Source organism: Diabrotica undecimpunctata, chromosome 8 (genome assembly GCF_040954645.1).
Source record: "Diabrotica undecimpunctata isolate CICGRU chromosome 8, icDiaUnde3, whole genome shotgun sequence".
Classification (NCBI taxonomy): domain Eukaryota; kingdom Metazoa; phylum Arthropoda; class Insecta; order Coleoptera; family Chrysomelidae; genus Diabrotica; species Diabrotica undecimpunctata.
The window spans coordinates 110,291,724-110,307,517 of NC_092810.1; the positions used below are offsets into that span (position 1 = coordinate 110,291,724).

Consider the following 15,794-nt stretch of genomic DNA (forward strand, 5'->3'; position numbering starts at 1 on the left):
CAAAACGATTCTTTAAATATATTTTTAAACAATTCAATTTGTTTATCTTAAATTTGCGAAAGTTGACAAATTATTGCAAAGTTATAAGACAGACAATAGTAAAATTAGAATGATTCTATGGGGCTTAAATGAAAAAAAAAGTTGTTTTTTTAAAAAATGAAATTATTTTCGAAAAATGTTTAAAGTTACCCTACAATTAGAATCTAGGAATCCGCTACAACCACCATCCAATACGAATCATATGATTTCCCTTTCTATATGGAACAATATCCGATAACAATCTTAAAACGACCCACTGACCATCTCAACACTCCACAACCTTTACCGTCACAATCTTTGTTGGACCCCCAATTTCTACAAACTTCACGCTCTCAAACTTGCCAACGACAATGTGAATTCATAAAGCCATTAATTTAATTACCATCAGCAAGTTCAAAGAAAACTATTGATAATCCGCGTAAAGAACACTCTATTCTCTCTAATACAGTAAACGAAGATACTTCCTTCAACTCAAAACGTGCTGCAAATGAAATGCTCTCTCCTGAAATGATATCTAACCTAACGTAACCTAATTACACTCCAAATATCTGTATTGTATCTAAAATTCCAAAGACAAAAACAAAAAGAACAAAACGAAGTCACTCCCCAACTGACCATGAACAAAATCAACATTCCAAATTAAATCTCTTAGTCATTTCTAAACCAGTAAACAACTTTATCAACAGCTATTTTGCCAAATGTCTCACGACTTTGTCTAATTCTTGACAGTGTGGTAGGTCCTGCAGAACCTATAGCCACTGTCCAGGTATTTTCAACTGACTTGTTACTCCTAACTGATATGCTAAGTGAAATCTTTCCGCTCTTAAAAGAAAGGTCTCTAAACGTAAGGATAACCAAACTTAACAAAAAAAATTCTTAATTACATCAGCGATAAAATAGTTTCAGATACCGAAAATGATATAAACCCAATCCTAATTATTCCCTTAATTATATTTTCATTATTTAGTAACATTCGTGGATTTTAAAGCCGCATACGACTCAGTCAACAGACAAAAACTTTTACAGGCTATGGTGGAATTTCAAATTCCGCTTCATCTTGTTTAACTCACGGAACTTAAACTCACAGGCGTAGAGAGTGTAGTCAGAATCCAAAACGACTTTTCCAGACCCTTCCATTGTAAAAATGGACTGAGACAGGGAGATAAACTGTCGTGTTTCTTATTTAACCTTGCACTAGAAAACGTAATTCGAGAGTGCCATATTAATACGATTGGCACCATCTTTAATAAATCTGTACAAGTGGTCGGATATGCAGATGACATAGACATTATTGCTAGGTCCACAGAATCTCTGATCGAAGCATTTCGATCACTAAGGGCGTCTGCACTTAGAATGGGATTAAAAATAAACGCACAGAAAACCAAGTATATGTATTGTACTAGATCAGGCAACCAGATACCTAAACTATTAATTGATGATCTGGAACTGGAAGGTGTGGACACCTTTATCTACCTGGGCTCGCTGCTGACCAAAGACAACAATGTCAGCGAAGAAATTAAAAGAAGAATAGTGTTTGCCAATAAGTGCTATTATGGCTTGATTAAACATATGGCCCCAAAACTACCCAGAAAAATTAAAGTTACCATATATAAAACACTAATAAGGCCAGTGGGAACATACGGGTCTGAAACGTGGTCACTTACACAGAACGACCAAGAATTGCTTAAACGTTTCGAGAGAAAAATTCTAAGAAAAATATATGGAGGAATCCAAGAACAGGGTTTGTGGCGTAGGCGCTACAACTTTGAGTTATATAGAAGTTTTGGGGAACCTGACGTTGTAAAATATATTAAATTAGCACGCCTTCGATGGGTAGGACACGTAATTAGGCGAGATGAAGATGCAACGATCAGAAAAATTTTCGACCGAAGAGGACCTGTGGGAAGACGAGCCAGAGGAAGACCAAAACTTAGGTATCAAGATAACATAGAGGATGATCTAAAATCCATCGGAGTTAAAGCATGGATAAGAGTTGCCAGAGACAGGGGCGAATGGAAGATTGTTCTGAAGAAGGCTTTGGCTCATAACGAGCTGTAATGCCACTGATGATGATGATGATGATTATTTAGTAACATTCAGCAGGATTATTCAATAGACTTTAAATGGATTCTTTCATCGATAAGCAATGTTATCAATAACTTTCAATAAACATTAGTCATAATATGTCTACAAGAGATAAGCCCTAACCCTTCTAAGTCATATAAGTAAAAAAAAATTAATTTTTTTGCAAATACCGGACAACCTTCACACAACATCAAGAGGTGAAGTTATAGAAAATGTAATATCCAACCTCCACTTAAATTTCTTAAATGACCGTTCTCCAACCAGACTTAATATTGTCTTAGGGGGAATCATCACTCTTTGCGATCCCCAACTAACCACTTACTTTTTTTGGGATGTTTTACTGTACACTTAGGTAGTGACCACTATCCCATTAAAATTAATAATCTGTTACTTCCTCCCAATTCTAACAACACATATACACCCAAATGGAAAATCGAGTCAGCAGACTAGGAAAGCTTCTCAGATCACATTGAAACTGCTCTAATAAACTGCAACGTAACAGAAAATAATAACAAACCACTAGAGGACGTTAACCAGATCATTTTGAAAAGTATGGTGAATACATTGCAAAACAAAGAATTGCGGATACTCTACCTGCTGTCTATGAACTTCACACATCAAGTAGAAACTATGGCGTGTTTCTTTCCTAAAATCAAGATAGAAAAAACTACCTTGTCCAAAAGCTTAACTTATCTCTTGATCATTTAAACAATTCCAGTGCTAACCCAGACGACATTCCAGCCATATTTCTAAAACATCTTTCTTCTCCTTCAAAACATTATCTTCTCAAATTACTTAAGTTTGTTTGACTAAATCAGCAGTTTCCAATACTCTGAACCAAATCCATAGTATTTCCCATTTTAAAACTTAACAAACCCAGTCTCGATCCATAGTTTTCCAGACCAATTTCTCTCATCTGTGCTACGGGAAAACTGTTGGAAAAAATAGTAAACTCTAGGCCCCTGTGGACTTTAAAACAATCAAATCAAATAATGGAACAAAATGGCTTTTGAACAAATCGTTCTGCCATCGACAATGTCTTTGACCTAGAGAGCAAAAAAATTCATGAGGCTTTTTAAATGCTTTTGTCAAAATTGTTGTGTTTATGGAAACGTGAGTGGTGTCAATCTCATTCTAAACTTCGATCTAACAAAAACGACATAATACATTGGTGCCCAAGAACTGAAAACCGCCGCCTACAAACAGTGCTAACCAGACTGTTGGAGAACAATAATCTCCAACCAAATAATTCTATTTCAAAACAAATAAAAATATTTCCGCCGCATCGTTTACCTAAATAAATTCCTTGCCTGCATTGACTTATTTCTTAGAATGTTAATCTCCGCCCATATTGACCTTAAACCGGTAGATCCTTCAAAATGCATAGACAATTATTTCGGAGTGGCTAGGGGAAGCCAGTGAATTAGCAACAGTTGTAGGGTTTAGACCTACTTTTCAAGTTTCGGAGAGTTTTTCTCCACGTTCGCAATCGCAAGTTACGCAATATATCGGGAACCCTTAATGTGAAGTGTTATGGTGTTTTCGTTCGTAAACTGTAATTATCTAATTAGGTTCCTTACGATTAGTTATTCACTCACAGTTTATAAGTTTCTATTTCTTGCCCTTTTTCAATTACAGTTCTAGCTAAACAAGTTATTGTTTTATTTCACTCTATCAATCTATTCAACAGGCCAGACTAAATCACATTTAAGAGTCCATTTAAGTTTCTATTACTGAGCATTCGAAGGCTAGTGGAACAATTGGACTTACAGCAAGTACAAACCGCTGAAAGAGACACTGTTAGCATACAAGACTCTACGTGAAGGGATGTTGAAAACCGGCATCCCTCCACAGACTACGCCTAGAACACTCAAGACTAATAAGTACATTTATACCTCTTCACAAGCAGCGATCCTTTCCGGTGCGAACAGTGTAACACATCCTTAAGCATCAAGCATATATTAATAGACTTCCAACATTATGAAAAACAACTGTCTCATTATCGCCTACCCAACAATTTATCCGAGATCACCTAGTATATTATGTGTCCGATAGATAATTTAAGAGGCTACCTTAAATCTATACATATATATCAAATTGAATAACATATCTTATGTAGTCGCTAATAACCTATGGCTGATGCAGCATTTTTCTCGAAATAAAAAAAATATTTTAAGTTAACAATGATTCGTTCCACCAAAATTTCAGTATTGTTAAGGTAATAATATGTAAATTGAATAACTTTTCTATATTGGCACAAGAATTTCAATTTTTTTATTCAAATACCCAGTAGTTATACGGGAATTAAAAAAAGTTGCCCTACGAACGTTTGGAATGAAGTTAGCTCTTTTTTAAGTTTTCTTTTTTAATAATCTGAGTTAAGGGTTGTATCGAAGTTGCATTGATGTAGTATTTCATAGAATCTTTGTTTGCATGGCCAAGGAGGAGTTTGAGAGACCCTGTAAAGGGGTCCACCTCCCTGGACACTGGATTTGAATGGAGAGAAGTTAAGGCCCGATTGATCGGCACAGCTGTTTATTTTATTTACTGGGTTCTGCAGTAAAGTGTTTCTGGTCATCATCATCATCATTTTGGCTTTACAACCCTGTGTGGGTCCTAGCCTCCCCAAGAATTTTTCTCCAGTCGTCCCTATCCATCGCCTTCCTCCGCCAAACACGTATTTCCATATTTCTCATGTCTTCATCGATGTTATCTAGGAATCTTGTTCTGGGTCTTCCTCTTCTTCTTTGACCAATAGGTCTATCAAGGAGCGTTTTTCTAGCTGAGTCGGTTTGCTCCATCCGCATTACATGGCCTACCCACCTCAGACATCCTATCTTTATGTGTTTTACGATATCTGGTTCCTGGTATATCCTATAGAGTTCGAAGTTGTATCGTCTTCTCCAGACACCGTTTTCATTTACCGCTCCATAGATGCGCCTTAGTATTTTTCTTTCGAAACATCCTAACATGCTTTCATTGCTTTTTGTTAAAGTCCAGGTTTCTGAACCATATGTTAGGACTGGGCGTATTATTGTTTTGTAGAGTTTTACTTTTGTATTTCTTGATATAACTGTAGATTTACAAAGGAGATTAAGCCCAAAATAGCATCTATTAGCCGTGCAAATTCTGCAGTTTATCTCTGCGGTAGTGTCATTTTCAGTATTGACGAGCGTTCCCAGGTATACAAATTCGTTAACTGCTTCGATGACGTCATTTTTTATAACAAGTGGCCGTAGTGTTTGTGGTTGCGTACCTATTTTCATGTATTTTGTTTTATTGGTGTTTATTATTAAACCCATTTTTGTAGCCGCTTCCTTTAATGCTACGTACGCCTCTCGTGCTGCGTTTTCCGTTCTCCCAACAATATTGATATCATCAGCATGTCGACAGATCTGCCACGTCTCCAGCACGAAACTGACGACTACGCAATCAGATCTGCGCATTTCTCACCTCTTGGCCTTCTGATTGGTCCCTGAATTTATCCTATTTTCTAATTGGTGAGTTACGGGCCACGCCCCTTTTTAACACTCACCAAGGTCACGAAAATGGGATAAAAGAGGGTGCACCATTTCAGAAGGCCTATTCGGTTTGAGTCTGACTACTAGTTAAGACCTCTGGTTGGGGAATACCTTACCAAGTTAAATCACCTAGTTTCTCTTATACTCTTACCACTGGAAGGGAATTAGACTTCCCTTCTGCATCACTGTTCCTGTTGGTAATAGTTAATATTCTTCTGAATATTATTTGGTTTATTTATTTCTTTTCTTTGCAGCTATATATATATTCCATGTTATTGTGTTTATACTGTATATCTCGCTTTTACCATTTCTATTACTTTTCAGGATACATTGATACTTGTATTTGTGCCTTTACGATATTATTATTATATTTGCTACTTGTTTATGTATAATTGTTTGTTGCAACTTCGTTGCCATTGATATTTAATACATTACCATTTCCTTTTTACAGTCTATCATTTTATTTAACCTTATTTCTCTTCCAGCTTAGTATTTCAGCTTAGTTGTATTTATATATATATTTGTGCGTATATTTAATAATAACTAACCGTTACTCTTTCTTCCAGAACCCTCATTTAAATTTACTTACAATTTCATATATTTACTATTTTATGTTTACGTCTATTATTTCCCATATTCTGACCCTTTTGTTTTAGGTACCTCTCAGGTCCTCTCACGCGGCGTGCTTGAGGTTAGTTCGCGCTTTCTGCTCTGCCTTAACAGCTTAGCAACAAGCACGTCCTCAACAGGCTTGAATAGCGAGTCAGATACCATTTTATACGGTTATTAAGACGGTCTCCGAGATATTCCTATCTCCGAGATTCAAACTATAAATAACTCGTACTATAAGTGGCTGACTCCGTGCAAGCACGAGGCGTGCATCCATCCACATAGCTTGGTCGCACACGTCGTCCAGAGAAGACCATTGATATACACTCAGTATAGGGAAATCCGTGGCGAACTGACCCCGACGCGTCGACTTTTAATAAACAAAGAAAACCGTCTTCTGATTTTCTTGTTCTTCCTTTTCCCTCTGTTTACTATTTGTTCTAGTTAACATGGACACTCAGAGACTTCTCCGATCGTCTGCCTCAGCGGACAGAGCGACTGGTGGTGATCCACAGCCTCCCGTAGATCAACCTCAGCGACAAGCATATGCTAAAATTTGCACAGATTTGTTATATATTGAACCGGTAGTTGTGATTTGTGACGTACGTATTACTTTTTCTCGAGCTAGATTGAATAGTATACAGGAGAGTGGGTCTCCCTGACGTAGCCCGTTATTTGTTTTAAAAGATTCAGAGAGTTTCCCCTGGATTCGTACTTTGCATTCAACTTTTTCAAGGGTTAGTTTGGTTAACTTACCAACTGATTTGGTACTCCTAGGTCTATCATTGCTCTAAACAATTCTCTTCTATTTACAGAGTCGTAGGCTGCCTTGTAGTCTATAAATATGTGGTGCGTGTCTACACCGTATTCCAGTGTTTTCTCTAGAATTTGTCTTAGGGTTGAAATCTGATGAATTGTTGATTTACCACCTCTGAAACCAGCCTGGTATTGTCCTATTATTCGCTCTGCATATGGTGCCATACGATGGCATAGTATATTGGAGAATATTTTATACGCTGCATTTAGGAGCGTAATTCCTCGATGGTTAGAGCATTCAAAGATATCTCCCTTTTTGTGTATGGTGCAAAGTATTCCAATATTCCAATCATTGGGAAGGGACTTCTGTATCCATATTTCTTTTATAAGCTGCTGTAGCGCTATGATATCGTGGCCACCTTCTTTATATAATTCCGCTAAGTGTTTCTGGTAGCTGTGTCATGCTGTTATTGCACAGGATCATTTATGAAGAAACTTAAATCGTTTATATTAAATAGAAATAAGCTGCTATATCTATCAGAATTTTTTATATAACAGAATATATAATATCAGATAGCTTGTCCTGACTTGTATCACAGATATCGGTGTTAAAAGCGTTTTCGATGTCAAATGAGATTTCAATGACTTCATTTTTGTTAGATAGCGCATGCACAATTGCTGATTGAAGGAGTACAAGGTTGTCCATGGTGCATCGATTAGGTCTGAAGCCTGATTGAAATTAATCAAGGATATTATTTTGTATAAGATATCAAAGTAATCTTTTAATAACCATTTTTTCTAGAAGTTTACATAATGTGTGGGCGAGAAATATTGGCTTGTATGAGTTTAACGTGTTCAGGAATTGATCGTGTTTTTAATCGGAATCGTTAGGGATTGTCTCCATAGTAATGGAAATTGTTGGGAAGACCAAATGTTAAATAATTCATAGTACTTTGGTAAATGTTTTTAAAAAAGATAGAGAGAATTATGTCTGCATCTGCAGCTAAGCTCTTGCTCGAAAAAATGACATCGTTTATTTCTTGGATACTGAATTGGTTGGTTATTATTGTAAATTTTTTGAGTAGCACCAATTTCGTTATGAGGATTGGTAAGGTTATTTGATTTATTAAAAAAATGTTGGAAAAGTATATTACTGATTTGTTGGTCATCTGTAATGATGCTCTAAATGATGAGAGCTGGAATTTTATATGATGTATAATGTTCTTGCATGCGCCTTATTTTTGACCACGCTTGATTCCCAGAAGGGGTATCTTTGGTAATAGAGCTAGTAAACCGATTCCATAAATTTTGTTTACTGTTTTTTATTATGCGTTTTGCTTCTGATCCAAACCTTTTAAAACCTATTAATGTCAGTTACAGTGCAAGATTTTTGGAATCTATTTAAAGCTCTTTTACTTTCTTGAATGAATGATCTACATAATTCACTCTACTTTGAAACGTGATTTTTAGTGGGGTTAAAATTTTGTATTTGCCGATATACTCCTCTGCGGAAAAAACAATGCAATGGTTTAGTTTCTTTATGTCTTCATCTCTGTTATTTTGATATTTAAGTACATCTGTACATACTTTTACAGTTAGTTTGAAGAGTTTTCAATTAGCATCTGATATTTTTTATCTCGTATTTGTAATGGGAAAATAATTGCTATAGAATAAACTGTCTAGAGTATGCAAAGTGAGTGATGGGTGTATTTTGGGATCACATAAGCTTAAGCCTATTGACGAGAAGCTTGCTGACTGAATATGGAAGTATGTACTATTTCCTGCGTATAATAAGTTAATATCAATGTTATTAATGACATTTTCGATCATTTTACCTTTATCGTATGTATTTCTGGAGCTCCACATAGTTGTGTGCAATTTAAGGTTTAAGATCTCTAATTTAGTGCTTGGCAGTGTATAGTTAGATGGAATGTATAAGCTACATGTTGTGATTAGTTCTGGACACCATATTTTTATGGAAACAGTTTCTAATGCAGTGTTTAGGTGGAGTTTACGGTGAAAGATTTCAGTGGATATGAAAATTGATGTTCCTCCGCAAGCACGTCGGTGTATTGGTGATAACTAACAAAGTTTTTTAAAGAAGAATATGTGTTACTTTAAAGTTTGTTTCTTGTAGACAGATAGTTAGCATTTGTTTCGGAAATAACTTGTTACTGATACTTATAGCGAAATATCTCGAAGATCTACATCCACTAGTACATGGAGTGCTAGAACACAATGAAGAAGAGATCCAACTATGAATACAAAAAAACCTCAATATTTTAATTTGCTTAATGCTTCCTTTATCTCTCTCTCCTCATTGTTAATTTCTTCGGTTGTCGTCACTTTTGGTGTTATTTGATAATTACCTTCACATTAGCCAATAGAAACCAAAAGTAATCTGTTTATTTCCTTCTATACCTCTTTCGAACAATAGTTTCTTCATCTCTTTTCTTTGTTATCCATATTTCTTTTTGTATTCCGTAGAAGTAATTCATGATTTCGGGATTCTGTGATCTCGTTATCTATATTATCTAATCTACAAGTACTAAATACTGCCGCGGCAGTGTGAAATACGAGGAAAAAATACTCATGTGTATCAAAAACGTTAACCAATTAATATGAACTTGACTTCTGTCATTATTTACAAATACTGACATTGTTCCACTTCGCATAATAAATATTATTAAAATTACGTATCGATTAAATCACACAGGACCTTCCTCAACATATTTACAATTTGCTGATCCATACGTAAGTACATTGTAATTAAATATTAAACAAAACAACTTATTTCAAGTTCGTAGTTTTGTTACTATAGTAGTTTCATTGATAAATAATGTCGTTTTAGTGCAAAGACATTTAATTAAAAACAAAACTGTCCTGAGAGTTAATATTAATTCTGTACGGCGATTTAAGAGTCAACAGAGAGGAAACAATGAAAAATAAACCTGCTATATCGCTCTTGCACTCTTTTATTGGTCCTACTCCTATTATTCCTTATTGGTTTAGATTCCCACATTCTTTTAACTTGCCTGTTACTGTCCTTCTGTGTTATATTACCAAACCATGCTAATTGTTTCTCTTTTATTGTGTCCAGCAAAGGTTTAATTTTAAGTCTGTTCATTATATCTTCATTTCTGACTCGGTCTGTTTTTAGCCTCTTGTTCCTTATTTCTTAGTTTCTAAGTCGGTCTGTATTTCTTGCCCTTATCGTTCTCCTGGGATATTCCCTGCTGCTTTCATTCTATACTGGCGTCTTCCGCATAAAATCCAGTTTTTTGCACCATATGCCAACGCTGGTCTATATATATATATATATATATATATATATATATATATATATATATATATATATATATATATATATATATATATATATATATATATATATATATTTCCTATATTACTGTTATTTTCATTATTCTATGATCCGTCAATTATGTTGTTTTCATTTTTCTTTGATTTTCCTTGCTCAGTTTAACATTTCTTCGAATTGTACCCTCCATATGTCCATTATATCCATGTTGTTGATTAATATTGTTCCGTTGTTGGTCGTTATGTCTTATCTTTATTTCTTTGTTGCTTCGTAGGTTTTTCAGGCAGTTGGTCCCAGAACTCATTCTTTTTATTTGTTGTTGAATCTTTATCAGTTCCATAGCATTTAATTAGGTTCTTAATCGCCTCCTTTGTTTCCATCTCTGTATCTACTCTAAGTATACGCTAATTGAAAGATCTCTTTTTTTCTTTTACTCTACTATATATTAGTAAGTTTTCGTTTTCCAATATCGCGGTTTCTCTTCCTTTTCTTTTTGTTGCTGTTATAGTTTCTACTTCAATCTTCTTATCTTGTAAAATGAAGTTAAATGTGTCGTTTGGTTTAGTTTAGCGTTTTGGTTTAGTTTGAGTTTTCTTACAAGCTCTCTCTGATGACGGGAAGACCCAGAAACACGTGTCAGGGAGTGGTAAGAAACTCAAATTAAATCGAAACGCAACCATTTTCGTATATTTTTCGTATTCTTATCTTGTATTTCTTTCCCCAGTTTATTTCTTTCCCGTTTATCCCTCTTACACTCCATGTTGCTATTTTTAAAATGTTCGTCTCCTTGTTTGTCATTATGTTGCCCTTTAAATGTAGTTTATTTCTGTTTGTATTATCATCTTTATATTTACTTATGTCCTTATTCTGTACTTTTTTCCTTTCCTGTTCCATCCATGTATTTTCTCCCATTAGTTTTTTGAACTAGCAGGGACTTGATTGCTTCTAGCTTTTTATCTTTTCCCTTTTTTTCTTCTTCTTTTTCTTTATATGTAGACATAACACTGTCTGCTTTTCCATGTGCCATCATTTTCGTGATCTTCCTACTGATCGTCTTTCTATTGGGGAACTGACTCTTGCCGTCTTCACTACTCAATTTGTTTTCATTCGGTTTGTATGATCATTCCACTCTACTCCACACTTAGCATCTACGTCGTATATATGTACTTCTAACTCTGTCTTATAGTGTCTTACCATTAATTTTTCTAAGAGTTTTAATCTCTGCTGTTTCTAACATTTTTGTGTCCTCTGTGTATCAGACCGTGTTTCTGCCGCTTATGTTTTTTCCATTCATCAATGTTTTATCATATTCTTATGACATTATTTTGTGTAATATGTAATGTCCACCTCAAAGCCATCACCTTAAGAAAAAGTATCATTCCAGCTCTCAAAGACATAATTCATTGGGTAAAACATTAAAAATAAAAAGTAATAAAAGTTAAAATTATTTATATGTTCAAAAGATAAAAAGGCATTAGTGAACCTATTTGGTACAATGGTAGGAATAGATTTTATAAAGACGACGAAAATCAAAATTTAAAATGCATATACAATTATTTATAAGACATGCGCCAAAGTGTTTTGAAAAACACATTATTAATAGATAGCCGGTTTTTTTTCGATGAAAGTACCAAATTCAGATAATATGATAATCAGATCCAGTTGGAATAAATGCAATTAATTGGACATATAATGCAGTAACTAGAACTGAACACTGAGCAATTAATGGAAAATTGTTAAAATGGGGGCAACATACTACATTCGTTGGATATTCGGTATTGTCCTAATAATGTATCAACTGTAGTGACAGAACAGCCAACTTCATATGCTTTTCGAGATGAATCGGTATAAAGCACCTTATTATATTGGGATGTATTTACAATATTCTTAAAAGCTTGTCAAAAAATGATGTTATTTGTTTTTTGGTCATTAAATTTACAGAGGGAAGTGTTTATAAAAGGAGGTGTTCTAGACCATGTCGGAGATTCTGATTTATAGACGCAAGTTCTTGAGATAATGTTGTATCTTGGCACACGGGTTGTAGGATTTGTGGGATTGAAAGTATACATCTGGGCGAGTCCAGGTATTGGTGAGATCAGAAGATTAAACACTGGGTTAGTCGGATTCGATGAAATTCTGCTAGCATAAGATAGAAGTAGGTGCTGCCTCGGAAGGCAAAGGGGCAGTTCATGAGATTCATAAACACAACAGAGACTTTCAACAAGACTGGATCGAAATGCTCCTTAGCATATTCGGAGAGCAGTGTTGTGAATCACTCAATGTTTAAAAGTCCTCAAAACTAAATATATATTTTCCACAACACGAATTACATAACATTTATTTATTTTTAACCTGTTTCCTATATACTTTCAAAATTTGGTGAATTTGCAGGAATAACATGCTATTTTATACCTTCTTTTGACAGATTCTGACGTATTATTGTAAATTTTATTTGAGAAATTTACATACATATACAAGGATTTCCACAGTTTTCACTGTATTCCTTCACTCAACCGTTTTCTCCAATTTTTCCTGTTTAGCCAGTCCCCTTCCTATAGGTTTCTTCTACTCATTGCTTCGTCCACCTCATCTCTGAAAGATCTTCGGGGTCTGCCTCTCTTTCTTCTTCCTATCGGGCTCCACTCTGTTATTCTATTTATCCACCGATTTTGGTCTGCTCTTCTGACATGTCCGTACCATGTTAATCTCTTCTGTTCGATGTAGTCTATTATGTCGGAGTTCATTCCCATTCTCCTCTTAATCTCCATGTTATTTATTCTGTCTCTTCTTGTTACTCTGCAGCTTCTCCTTAGGAATTCCATCTCTGTTGCTCTTATTTTGTTTTTGGTTTTCTTATTTATTGTCCAATTTTCACACCCATAAGTGAGGATACTTCTTGTCATGGTATAATATATTTTTTTCTTTGTTTTCATGCTGATGTTCTTATCCCATAGTACCGGGTTCAATTTTCGTATGCAGTCTCTTGTTTGTCCTAGTCTATTTTTTATCTCTTCCTCCGTTGTTCCTTTGTTTGATATTATGAAACCTAAATACTTATACTTGTCTGTTCCTTTGATTTGTTTAGCTTCGTCTATTTCCAGCTGTTTTATTTCTGTATTCTCCGTTGTTAGGTATTCAGTTTTCTTTAGGTTTATTTCCATCCCATTCTTTGTATATTCCTGCTCCAGTTTTCTCATCATAAAAATTTAGAAGTTAGAAATTTACAAAGTCCATTTAATTTGCGATTAGCATAAACAAAATTCGTTTCATTATCTCAAAATATTTAAGATGGTCGTCTTAAAGACTGACCTAGTGAGCATATACAAAAAATGCAAATAAGTGCCTTAAAAATTTGAAATTGTGCTCTTTCAAAAAAAAACCTCTCCTAGAAACATTACCCACATTGAAGAATAGAGCATATTGATTGATTTGCACTGCAGGTAGATTACCCATTAGCTATTGAACTGTTTTGGGGTTTATTCTAAAACAAACTTTACGTTTTCTAATTGTTTTTGCATAAATCCTGTCCTGGAGTCCTGATATCGGCCAGTAACGGTCACGAATTAAACATAACATATTCTGAGCCCCGCAATGAAACAACTTTCATGTTCATATTTGATTATTAACTGAGCCGTCGTGCCTATGTGGTATGTGGATGTTTTTTTATCAAAATTAAAAACTGAATTTTTTATACGACCTCCAACTCTTATTATGTTTTCATTGCCCATAAAAGGATTATGAAGTAATAATAATTCCGCATATTCGTGCGGAAATTCGGACCTTTGTATTATTTTGACTAAAGTATTCGTAGCATGAACTTTTGTATCTACCAATTTTCGTTGTAAATGTATCAATGATAAAAAAAAATTGGTACCTCAAAATCTAAGTAATTGCTATCCAACACGTCGAAATTTTTATAGAAATAAACGGTAAATATATTAACAATATCAGATATGCAGATGATACCGTTCTTAAAGCAAGAAGAATAGAAGCCTTACAAAATTTACTAGGCATAACTAATAAATCAATAGAGATAATAAATCTTCAAAAAACTAAAGTAATGGAAATTTGTAAAATCGATAAAAGCTGTCGCATTGACCTAAAAATCACCCAATTATAACAAGTTCACAAAATTAGATACTTAGGTATACTTAGCATATACTTAGGAAATATAACAGGTGCCATGAAAACAACACCAACTGCTGCAATGGAGTTGATCATTGGCATCACGCCTCTAGATATATATGTCAAAGATGTGGCGCTAGTGACAATGATGCGACTGCACTCAGCTGGTGCAAACCTTGATGTAGGAATGGGACAATTGAGAACTCGTTTCTGGCGAGGAGAGTTGGATGTGTTACCACTCCTACAGGCAGGCTGCGACTCAATTGAACCAAAGTTTGTCTTTAACAAACCCTACAAAATTGAAACAGGACAGTATATGGAGACAAACGTGGCATATACACCGATGGCTCCAAAATGAAAGAAGGCTCAGGATGCGGGATATACTCCAGATCACTGAACCTAAGAATAAAGTGGGGTATGGGCAAAAATGCCAGCGTAGTTTAGACAGAACTGACTGGTATCTCCATAGCCGCAAAAGAGTTAACCCAAAAAGGTATAGCAGGAAAAACTATAATGATCTACAGAGATAGCAGACAAGCGCTACTAACCTTGAATAGACCACGTGTCACATCAGGTTTATTAATGGAGTGTCACGAGTCACTCACTCAAGCTTCGGATGGTAATACCATCATCCTGAGGTGGGTTAAAGGACACAATAGGAATAAAGGCAACCGCATTGCTGACCAATTATCTCGGAAGGCAGCAGGCCTAAGACTCTTAGGACCTGGGGATCTTTTTGGTTGGTCAACTACAACAATCGCGGAAATTGTCAAATGTCACTCGCATACGCAAACCGTAAAAAGATGGGAAGAAGGGAAAGGATGTAAACTTGCCAGGGTAACACTAAGTAACCTTGAAGAGTCAACATCTAAGAAGTACTTGGAAATGACCAGGAAAAACCTACGTTTGGCAGTTGGTTTTTTAACTGGTCATTGTCAACTAAGCAAACACCTCCATACACTGGGGCTAGCAGACACACCTCTATGTAGGAAGTGTGAATGAGAAGACGAAACTGTAGAGCATGTCCTATGTAAATGCCCAGAGTTATCGTTAATACGAGAGTACGCGTTCGGCGAGTCCTGGCCCACACCTGCCCACATAAGAGAGATGTCTCCTGGTGACTTGTCCATCTTGCTAGAAATGGCAGGATGGACAATGAGCTAAGGGTGACAGCTTCCTGGGAGGATGCACAATGGGTCAATTGTAGCCTAAGTGCTGTGAAACTTAACTCGCCCTCCCTACTCTATAGATACAGATAGATACTTAGGGCCCTGTTATAGGAGAGTTAATGTCGTGGCTTTAGCAGCTCCGCGTTACCGTCTGCCCAACCCGAAAATGGC

General features: G+C 35.5%; 1 protein-coding gene across 2 annotated transcripts in view; it reads right to left on the minus strand.

The window, feature by feature from the left end:
• Nucleotides 1-15,794, minus strand: part of jp (junctophilin) — a 453,334-nt gene that overhangs the window by 18,924 nt on the left and 418,616 nt on the right. The gene's annotated exons all lie outside the window — the stretch shown is intronic.